The 9,354-nt window shown below is 38.4% G+C and overlaps 1 long non-coding RNA gene across 1 annotated transcript; it reads left to right on the top strand.

Annotated features, from left to right (window-relative positions):
- Positions 1-7,169: 7,169 nt before the first annotated feature.
- LOC135207606 (uncharacterized) lies at positions 7,170-9,334 on the top strand. Its single transcript, XR_010313002.1, has 2 exons — positions 7,170-7,753; positions 9,034-9,334. It is a non-coding gene; the product is annotated as an uncharacterized LOC135207606 (long non-coding RNA).
- Positions 9,335-9,354: the final 20 nt, after the last annotated feature.

Consider the following 9,354-nt stretch of genomic DNA (forward strand, 5'->3'; position numbering starts at 1 on the left):
TTAATCTTGAAGTTCGTGAAGAGGCAGGAGTTGTAGTACAAAAACTTAGCAGGACTTATTAGAAATCTTTTTATTTTTAATGGAAAATCTCAGTTTTCTATCAATCCTCCAACAATAATGGAAATTGTTGGGCCAAGCTATGCACCTGCACCATTCAGTATATGTCTTATCCCCCTTTCTTTCCAAAGCTCATGCTTACTTGTTCCCTTACAGGTCCAGCCTGCTTGCAGCATTCTCACTGTCATTATATGTAACAAGAACAAGTTATGCATTTGGTCTTATGGGAGGTGTGAAATAGAAATGGATGTCCATTGATGGTAGTGTGACATGGTAAACAGCCTTGGATCTTCATGAGGAATTTAAAAGAAAACATGAAACAGAAGGCATGTTTTCATAGTCAAAATGTCTATAATAGAAATTTCAAGTTACTGGAGAAGCTGCATCAGATGATGAAGCTACTGCCATGTTTCTGGCAGATTTTAGAGAAATAGATGATAAGGAAGGCTGCAATTCTAAGCATGTGTTTCTGATGAAAGAGGACTCTTCAAAAAGATGCTCAACAGAACCTGTATACACCAAAGCGTAAACTAAGCACAAGACTTTAAAGCATAAAAAGATAAGTTATTGCAGAGGCACATATGATATGATAAGGCCTGACATTGTTTATGGCTTGAAAAATTCTCACGTGATCAAAAGCAAAAAGAAGCACATTTTGCATGATCAGGCAACACAACCCAAAGGCATAGGCCATGGAATCGTTGAGTGTTTCCACTAGTGTTTCATCCCTGAAGTAGAAAACTTCTTTTGAGAAGGAAGACAGGCCATTCAAGGTTTTATTTATTACGGTATAGATAATGTGCCTGGGAATCTTCAGTCAGTTTCATTTGGTTTGTCAAAGTTTTATTTACTTAGCCAGTAAATACCAGATGTTCAAGGAGCAATTAATTCTAACCTTGACATTCAAGGTTTTATTTATTACGGTATAGATAATGTGCCTGGGAATCTTCAGTCAGTTTCATTTGGTTTGTCAAAGTTTCATTTACTTGGCCAGTAAATACCAGATGTTCAAGGAGCAATTAATGCTAACCTTGACATTGAAAACAAGAACTGCTGGAAAGTATTCACTTTTGCTGATGTATCAAGTGCTATCAAAGCAGCAGTTAATTGTTAAAGCCAGAAGTGTTTAATTCATGCTAGAGGAGTACCAGGAATCAGCTGAGAGGTGGAGAAAATATTAAAATAAGTTGGGGGGGCAAGCAACTTGTTGAAATGTTAGAGAAAGATGTGAAAAATCATATCAAAGAACGTGAAGTTTTAATAACAAGTTGGAATACCTCTACAACATCCAGACTGTTGAGGCGGGTGGGTATTCACGATCAGGTTTACCTGTCATTTCCCCCAAGACCGTTCGGCGGATGAGCGTCCACACACAAACTGTAGAACTTTCAGTCAGACAGTCAACTCGAGGTCATTGCCCTCTGTGCTCACCTAGCCTTCTTCGTGGCAGCACTATATGGCAGCAATGGAAACTGCTGGCTGATAAGGAGATGGAGTTACATCGACTAGCTGCTGTGGCAATTCCCTTAAAAATAGGAAAGAAGCGAAAAGGCAAAGCAGAGTATGGTCTAAATATTGCCTATTAAAGAGAGAAGTCTATTTTCATACAATATTAATGATCAAGGTTAAATTAGAACTAGGGATTGGTTCAGTTATTTATGAAATGGACCATGAAGACTACTTTCACCAGTAACACCTTTCATAAAAAGGCAGGACACTGGCCTAAGCCTATACCAAAATGTTTGTATCACATGGAAATATTTTTTGTTATATGATTTGGACTCACAATGGTCTCCAAATAGCACCACAGGCTCTAACAATGAAATTGATTAGGCCTATACATAGTTTATTCATATTCAGGCAAACTGTCATAAAATCGTTGGTTTCCCGTCCACACATGCGATCACCTGTCCGCCAGTCAAAAGAACTAGGTAATTCCATCAGTTCACCTGCTTCTCCAATCTGGATTGTCAATAAAAATCTGTTGGATTACGGTACATGCAGGAATTGAAGAGAGTGAAAATGCAGATTCTGCAGCTAAACTAGCATGCACTATTATCCCAACAATTTCATATGCCCTGTATTAGACTGAATAGCATCTATCTATCAAATCTCTAGTATATATGAAGATTGGCAAACAGATTGGTCTTTGGTACCAATATCAAACAAGCTGAACATTATAAAATCTGAGGTATACCCATGGGTTTCATCGTCTTAAAAACCCACATTCTGACCCAATGAAATTTAATGGATGCCAAGTTCCTATGACTGTCCACCACTTACTCGTTGAATGCCCAAATTGGATTCAGGAGACTTGTTTAATTTCGAGATGCAATAATATCAGGAATTCTTGCCGAAGGCAGGGATTTCTCGCATAACAAAATTATGCTCCTAAGCAATTTTTTTTTCAGGTTAATTCCTATGAACCAGCCTGAGAAGAGCCTTTTTTAGGCTCAAGAGGTCTGGTTACATTAATCTTTTATCCTATCCTATGCGCTCACAAACTCATTCACACGTAGGTTTTAACGCCAGTTTTAATGAGCTGATAGGTGGACTGACTGGTACACAAATCTGAGCAAGGATCCCAGCCTAGTCATTAAAGGAAGTCTCAAACATGATGTAGCATGTAACTTATAGGGGACCTTTCTAAGGCATCATAAGCTAACCAAGCCATCAATGTACATTATAATACCATTACTTCTTTCCCACCATTATCTCTACATTAAGGGGTCGGTTGCCTGATGCACCTTCTCCTCTGCCTTCCTCCACCAAACTACTACTTTCCATATCTTCCTTCACTTTATCTCGCCATCTAATTCTCTGTCTCCCTCTCAACCTTGAGTAAGCGTGCCCCCCTCTTCTTATTTTGTAATTTTCCAATCTCAAGCAGCGATATTCCCATAATCCACCTCAGAATTCTCATCTCTGTTCTCTCAAGCTTTGCTTCCTCTTATCTTCTTAGGGCCCATGTTTCTGATCCATATGCATTAAGACTGGTCTTATCCCTGAACTTTTATTTTGATTGGCATTTTCTTATCATATACTACACAGCTACCTCTCTCCACTTCCACCACGCAGCCTTTATCTTACTGTCAATTGAAGCCTCACATCCTCCCTCTTGGCTTAAAGTAGATCCAAAGTATTTAAACTTTCTTGTATTACTATTCAGTCTTTATCTTCCCTACTGTTCACCAACACCTCTTGTTTTATTCACTTTCACCTTTAAGCCACCCCTCTCTAAAAAAACTCCTGCCACTCTCCAACCCTTCTCTGTAGGTCTTCCTCATTTTCAGCAGTAATCGCCACATCATCGGTGTTCAACAACTCCCACAGCTCTTCATTCCTAATCCCTTACTCAGTAACACTGAAAGCTCACTAAATATTAGTCTACAACTTAACCATTTACAATAGAGTGCTGGCTTAAGCCCAGCATAATTGTACTGTTGGATACCCTCTATTTCATATCGAGCATGAGTATTACGCAAATCTCAGTATACTATATGAAAGTAGATGAAAAGACAAAAACGCCGAATTAAGAGGGCACGTCATGCTCTATGTACCATAATTTGAGTTCAACCTAGGCAAAAATGGCTACAATTTGTCAGCATTATCGAGTGACCATGAGAGATGAAGTAAAGTCTCTTAAGAGTTTTTGGTTAAACTAGACCAGGTGGAGATTAAGGGAGTGGTACCTCTTCATACCAGTGATGGGTGAGGAGAGGCAGTTTGCACTGATGCTGAAGGCCAAGAGTCAGAATGTGCAGAAGAGGGACAGTCGACAAAGGATGGTAAGTAGGATCATGCTTTAGGAAAATGATTGCGATGGTATACGTGCATGTTGTCAATTTGACTAATCTGTTGTATTACTGTAGGGTCATAGGACCGAAGTCTAAGTCTTAGGGCTATTACTTCTAAAGCCTTGCCACACGGTTAAGCTTTTGCCCGACAAACTTTGTTTGATGGGACGTCAGTAGCGGGAAAAATCAGAACCTTCTCCGCTGTTTCTCCACTTCTGATGCCACATGTGACATTGAACAGTTCATCGAGCAAAACTCGACCGTGTGGAGGCCAGTGGTTCTTAAACTTATTACCAAACACCCCCCCTAAGAGTTGGTCCTTCTCTCCACAACCCCCTTGCATATGTGAGTAAAGTTTCCTCCCAGATTTAAAGGAAAAAAAAAAAAGAGAGAAGGGTTTTTGAGGGATAGGGAGGGAGGTAAATCATTACAAAAAAAGCCCAACAAGTCTAACCGGAGTGGTAGACTTGGAAACTTGACATTGTAAGGCAATAATTTTCCATTTTATTCATAGACTTCTAAATATTCCATACTCTCGTTAAGAGGATGACAAATATAATTAGAGAATTATTATTAATTTTTCCCAACGGCTCACAACTCCCCTAGAAATTGCTGATCACTGCCCACTCCTCCCCCAACCCTTGGGAAACGCACCCCCCAGTTTAAGAATCACCGTCTTAGGCCAACTGTGGTGTTTTCTCCCAGTTCTACCTTAGAGCCCTTGTACTTTGTCACCTTTCTTTTCTGGATCTCCTTTTTATGCTGTCCAACCACTTTAATTCCTTCCTTTCATTGTCTTAAGTGCTGAATGGCCCAAAAAATATTATGAACTTGCTATACAGTGGCTAAAACTTAACCATTCTATTAGCTTCATAGCTCCCTGTGTGGCCTACTATTACTCACGCCAGACTCCTAGTGTATTACCATGATTTGAGGGTACTGTATTATAGGTGTCATAATGCAAACTAGGTAGACTCATGAATTTTATGATGAGGTATGTAAAGAAGGCTTCACCTTATATCTGTAGATACTAGCGAGGTTTTTATTTGCTAGCGTCAAATGTCTTATGTCAGTGGTAACCCATCCGAGTACCGAACAGGCCCACTATTGCTTAATTTCACTGAGGCAAATGTGGCGTAGCTGTAAATTGTCAGAAAAAGTACCAAAAGGACTTTTAACTAAAGCTTCAAATCCTTAGTACAGTGTGTCCATAGAGTCCCAGTATCATTACAAGCAATAAATACTTACAATGGTACTGGGACTTTATGGGCACCCTGTATATTCAAATTAGAATATTACATAATAGTGTTACTTTGTTAATCATATATATGGCAATTATTTTCAAAAACTTTAATGAAAAAGGGAGGAAATAATAAAAAGTGCACTGGAAAATGTATAAAAGAAAAAAAATTAACTCGGGATTTGTCCCATATAGTATAAACCCTATAGTTCAGAGATCTATACCTCATGAATCTTTAGCAAATGTGTATGGTTTAGAGAGTAAGTGCTTAGTGAATGTTGATGATTAATTTTACTGAATGTTTAGTTTAGGGTTTAGTAAATGTGTAGTGAGTGGTAGGATTTGGTTTAAGTTTATTATGAAAGTATTCAGTGAATGTTTAGTGAGCCTTTATGGTTTAGTGAATGTTTACTAAGTATTCAGTGAGGGTTTAGTGAATGTTTAGTTTGTAAGAGTTTAGTGAGTGTTTAATGAGTGATTAGTGAATGTTCCTTGACTGTTTGGTCTTTGAGTGTTTATGGGTTTAATGAGCATTTAGGATTTAGTGAGTATAGTGTCTTAATAAGTTGTATGGTTTAGTGTATAGAAAGTGGTTTGTGACTGTTTAGTTTAGCGAGGGCTTAGTGAGTGTTTAGTTGAGTAGTGTTTAAGGAATGTTGGGACTGAATATTTAGTGAGTGTTTAGTGTCACTTGAGTGAGTGGGTGTTTAGTGATTATGAGTGTATAGTGAGTGTGTTTTTAGTGAGAGTAAGCGTATTGTCAGTGCGTGTGTTTAATGATTGTAGATTACTGTATAGTTGGTGTTTAGTGACTGCATGCAAAGAAAGTGCTGTAATTTACAGAAACCGTTTATGCTAGACACTGCTTAGATCCAAGAGCAGATGCTTAGATGGTTGGAGCTCTTAGGCCAACCTGTTTTTGTAAGGGTATATTTTTCCTTGTGTAATGAGGTAAAGTATAATAATCATCATCAAAACAGCTACAATAATGATAGCAAGAGTAAGAGTAATGTTAATAGTAATGATAATAACAGTGAAAAAAGACAAAAATAATAATAGTATTGAAGCGTAGTACTACGGGCTGTAGCGGGACCGACACCTTTCAATATGGCGGCCCGAGGCCACACGCTTGGTAGGGTGATCACCACTCCTGTGATTGACGCTCTCTATGGGTTTGCCCTTGAGTATTTTTACGCGCTTTCTATGAATTGTAGATTCTTTTCATCATCTTCAGCTTTTTCCATCATTATATGGGGTTGCAGTTTGTTTAATATTAGTCTTCTCCATCATCTGCGATCATGCACCATCACTACCTCACGTTCTAATCTCGCATGGCCCGGTTAACTGTGTTTCCCCATCTCATTTTTGGTCTACCTTTCCTCCTTGTTTTGGGCACTTCCGTGTTCATGGTTCTTTTACATACAGAATCCTCATTTCCTCTCATAACATGGTTTACAGGATCACCCTCCTCTCCTCTCATAACTTGCCCAAACCATTGCAATCGTCTCGTATATGGGTTTTTTTTCACGTTGCATGGAACCAGTGGTTATTCAGCAACGGGACCAACGGTTTTACGTGACTTCCGAACCACGTCGAGAGTGAGCTTCTATCACCAGAAATACACATCTCTCACTCCTCAATGGAATGGCCAAGAATCGAACCCGCGACCACCGAGGTGGGACGCTAATACCATACCAACCACACCGTTGAGGCCCTTATTGCAATCGTCTGTGTTGCAGCTTCTTTGATATTTCCGTGACTCTCACCGTCCCTCTTAAGAAGTCATTCGTTAACCTGTCTCTCCTTGTCACACTATACATCAACGCAAGTCTGACACTTTTCCTTTCAGCTTTACGACATTAAATCATTCGTCACATAGCGCACCTGATGTTTGCCTCCAATTTCCTCCAATTGCACCAAGCTGATCGTATATTCTATGAATTGTAGATATAATAGAAAATTTAAATAATGTCTTCGTACGAAGGCTATGTAAAAATACAATAGCGTAAACATGTATTGTCTAAATTTTCATATCTCGCCGATCATCTTCACATTAGTTAGAATGGAGAGTGGGATGTCACGATCTAGTTGGGGGATGGGTGGGGGCTTTGGAGGGGGCGGGTTCCAGGTGAAGTTAGGTACAACTTAAAAGTAAAGTGTGGTTACGTAATCCCTCCGAAATGCCCGTTACAGAAACCTTGACACCTCACTCTGCATTTATATCGTCAATAAGCCACTGCATACATTCTAATTCATATTACTAAGAAAACGGGCATTGGAATGATCAAGTTTACAATTACCATTTCCTTCACAATAAGCTAAGCATGATTATGTAACAGATGTCGGCATAATTTTGGATACAGTGGGTAAGGAACTAGACGAAGTATTTTAATTAACCTTTGAGGGTGAAATTTAAAATGCACTGGTAGTCAATTGTTTAATTTGAAAATTTTCTTTTTCCATTCCAGTTTTCGAAAATCCGACTAAAATAGACTGAAAGGAACGGATAAATAACTAAAATGGCTTTCAAATATGACCGGATATTAATGGAACCATGACCCTGACTCGCCTCTCCTGCTCAGTTGGTATAACCAAATGTGGTGTGTGTTATTCAACATGTCTAATCATCATATTGGACCAATTCTACGCTAGAATGGAGGTGAGTTCCCGGTTATTAGTTTGGTATGTTTCTTTGCAATATTCCCTCAACATTTATATGAAAAAAAAAACTATTCTCTATGCACATAAATGGTGTATAAACTTTTTTTTTCTCCACGATATTCCTTCAACAATTAAAAAAATGGCCTAATTTTCTGTGCACAAAAAAGTATGCAATTTTTCATTTTCTCTGCAATTTTTCCAAACGTGCATACAAAAGTAGCCTTATTTTCTATGTACAAAAAATGTCTGCAACCCGTCTTTTTCTCTGCAATTCTCCCGAGTCTTTATAAAAATAAATTCCATTGTCTTCTTTACACAAAACATTTCTCTAACCAACCAGTCTCTCAGCATTTTGCCTATTTGTTATATATAATAAAAATTAGCCTCCTTTCCTTTATCAATTTCTTGTTTCTTTGTTGTTGAGGATTTCTCTCTCTCTCTCTCTCTTATGTGCTTTTTTTTTTGCAAACCCTTTAATTTCGCTCTTTACACTCACATCAGTCTGTACTTTTGTCTCCATTCTTCTCTCTTTACACCTTACTCTGAGAACCAGTCATTTCTAAATTATATTGCCTTTACTTCATTGCCCACACACAACTCCTCTTACCTACATATTTCATACCGAGCTCTCAATTTCACTCTTTCCCTACATACAGCAACACTTCTGTAAAACATCCCCCACCTCTCTCTCAAAGTTTCTCCTATCGTTTGAAATACATCATGTTTTCCTCTATAGTATATGTATCTAAACCATCTTTATTTCTATAGAAAACTCTATCTCCCCTTTAAATTTTTCTGCTTCTCTCTCAATAGTTCTGTAAGCATTTGAAAAGCATCTTATTTTCCTCTATAGCATAGTATATGTTACTCTTTATGTCTTTAAAAAACCATATTTGTTTCTATAGAAAACTCTATCCTTTTTTAATTTTTCTGCTTCTTTCTCAATATTTGTCTAAATCAGTTAAAAGTTTTTCTTTGTCTCAAAAGCATCTTGTCTTCACATAGAAAGTATCTATATTTTAGAAATACGTAACAGCTGCTATTTTCGACGTAAAATATCTCTGCTTCTGTGTCTAAGATTTTCCCTTGTTTAGTCCAATAGCACAGCATGACTAAGCAGCAATCAGTATTTGTAAGCTGTGGTTGCCTTATATTGTATGTATTATTACATCAGTAACAGCTAGTAGTCGTCTCTACCAGCACACAATGACCACGCAGTTATAGCTAGCGTTCTCTTGTACATAGCATTATTCAGCAGAAAGTATTCTCTCTGTTCAGGAGCTACGGATCCCATACCCGGCCAGTTGTGGAGTTGTCTAAGAACTGCCAACGCTCGTCGCTAACTACCCAGCGGACCACCTGCTTTCTTGGCCCCTCAGCCCTGCGAATCTCCAAAAATATAATGACGATACTCTAGCTGGCAACTCTTGGCAAGCTTACATACTCCTCAATAAGCCCCACCAGTCTGTAGCTTGTTCTAGACTAATCTATATGGTACTGTCTTGGCCAGACAGTTTTCTGTATATAATATGACCTATGATGGCATGTGACTTTTGGATAAATAAAGCACTCAAATGCAGTCTAATTATCATTCATTAC

Source organism: Macrobrachium nipponense, chromosome 32, assembly GCF_015104395.2.
Source record: "Macrobrachium nipponense isolate FS-2020 chromosome 32, ASM1510439v2, whole genome shotgun sequence".
Taxonomy (NCBI): domain Eukaryota; kingdom Metazoa; phylum Arthropoda; class Malacostraca; order Decapoda; family Palaemonidae; genus Macrobrachium; species Macrobrachium nipponense.